The sequence below is a fragment of the Camellia sinensis genome, chromosome 12, assembly GCF_055761805.1.
Source record: "Camellia sinensis isolate YWXY chromosome 12, ASM5576180v1, whole genome shotgun sequence".
Taxonomy (NCBI): domain Eukaryota; kingdom Viridiplantae; phylum Streptophyta; class Magnoliopsida; order Ericales; family Theaceae; genus Camellia; species Camellia sinensis.
In genome coordinates, this window is record NC_138972.1 from 172185465 (window position 1) to 172187819 (window position 2355).

Sequence of the window (2355 nt, forward strand, 5' to 3'; positions counted from 1 at the left end):
AAAACACCCCTATGTTGGGGTAGGGTTTCCCTGTCCTATTTTGTCAGGAACTAGGGTTTCACTACGCACGCAGCGGTTTCAAACAACCTATAAACGGGTAAGCAACCTGTCCTGATTTGGAATGGTCACTATGGATCCGGATATGCACTAAGTCGAATGGTCAAAGAGGGTGCCCCGGTAAAACCGGGGTTTGTGTTCCCATACTGGCAGAGCCCACAACCGGTCAGCCTTATGGTCATGCCTTGACAAGACAAGCCTCCGGCAAACCGTTCAGGAATAGCAAATGGCAAACACGGTGTCCTAGGCGCACCAATGCAAATGCAATGCAAAGAATCACACAAGTGTAGTCAAAAAACAGATATCATGAGTTCGAGTCAAGCTCTCTAACTCCCCAGCAGAGTCGCCAGAAACTGTAGACGTCCCCGAACGCCCCGGGAGGATGAGTCCCGTTCTGTTCATTTGGGGTCACTACAGCTCAGGACTCTAAAAATTGTCATGGTTCTAAGTCTGAACCAAAGAGTCCAAATCCGGCAAATCGTTTTAAGAAAACAGATTTTTGAAAGAAGTGCCAAACATGGACTGCTTTGCCAGATACAGAGTCGCCACCTAAATATTTTATTTTGGGAAATTTAGGAAACCCTGACTCGGTGCCAAAAGGCCACGTGTCCGTCATCACCAAAGTTGCCTCGGCTCGGGAACTTGGGTACGATTGGGGAAGGTCACTTCGTGAGCACCCCCGCTCGCCCGGTCATAGACCGGCCTCTACTAACCATGATATCAATTTTTGAAAACATTGTATGTTCTTATTCCGGTTATTAGCCTAGGTTACTATGTGATGCGCACAGCATACAAGTATAGACTGGATCGCCTGAATTGGAACAAAACATTTCATGTTCGCTTTTTGAAAATGGTTTGCTACCCACAGGTAGGCTTGAAACATTTGATGATTTATTCCAATTTAAGTAACCCAACCTTCACCCACAGGCATTCCGGCAGTTATATCACATAAGCAATTGGCCTCATGGTAAGCATACTATTCATGGCAGTCACTCACACGCATGCAAGGATGCTAAAGCATAAAACTCACCGAGTACTCCAAGCCAAAACAAAAAACTGTATTAGAAATCATGCATGATCCTAAGTATACAAAAATGCCTAATGCAACACATGCAAAAATGCAACCTATAGCAGGCTCGGCTATTCTAGGATGGCATATGAAATGCTACAACTATCATGTATTCAACTTGGAATTGAAATACAAATGCAGTTAGTATGATGCGCCGAGCCCGGTGCATGCAAAACAGATGAATGATGCAAACATGCTGTCATACTATATGCTAAATGAAACATGTCCTAATCTAACCATTATAAGCGGATAAATAAAAGGGAGAAAGACGTGGGGTTGGAAAACATACATCACACTCACGCACACTTATTACAGTTGTGCCCTCGCGCAGAGGGTCCGAATAAATAATACAGTCCGAATATTACAGTCCCGAATAAAAAAATATTACAGTCCAACATATTACAAAATCTTAATTAATTAACAAATTAACTAAGAAAATAAATAAAACTGGCATGCAAGCCAGGGACTGCCTTGCTTCTGATGGATGATGCATGTCCGGATTGTCTTGCGCGGAAATCCACCGGAATGCCCCGATTAGCCTCTGTTTACACCTGTTCTTGAAATGCGTGCCAAGTCCTGGAAAGTTGCTGATTCTTCGTTTTGCTGCAACAGAGAGCAGGAAAGGGGCATAGCAATGTATTTGCACAGATATATGCATGTCTCGATCCTCGTGCCACCAATCACGCATACCGAGGCATGATGGCCGAGGAATCGAAATGCACAACTCAATATAGGATGAATGCACATGAAACTACAGCTAAAACCTAACTCCATCATGGACAATCCGGAGTGTCGGTGACTGGGGAATTGAGACACATTCCGTCACTCGGAGTACGAAATATACCTCGTTTCCCGTGCCCGGGCTAACTCCTATTCCGGACATGATGCAATATGCATGATATGCATGAAATGCAACTAAGATACAATCCTAACATACACAATGCTATGAAAATGAGATGCCTCGAAATGCGTGCACACGGGCACGCAAACCGAGGAAATGCATGAATGCGATCTAAGATACAACCTAGTATGCAAAATGCTATAAAAAAGAGATGCCTCGAAATACGTACACACGGGCACGCAAACCGAGAAAATGACAGAATGCGATCTAAGATACAGCCTAGTATGCACTATGCTATAAAAAAGTGATGCCTCGAAATACGTGCACACGGGCACGCAAACCGAGAAAATGACAGAATGCGATCTAAGACACAACCTAGTATGCACTA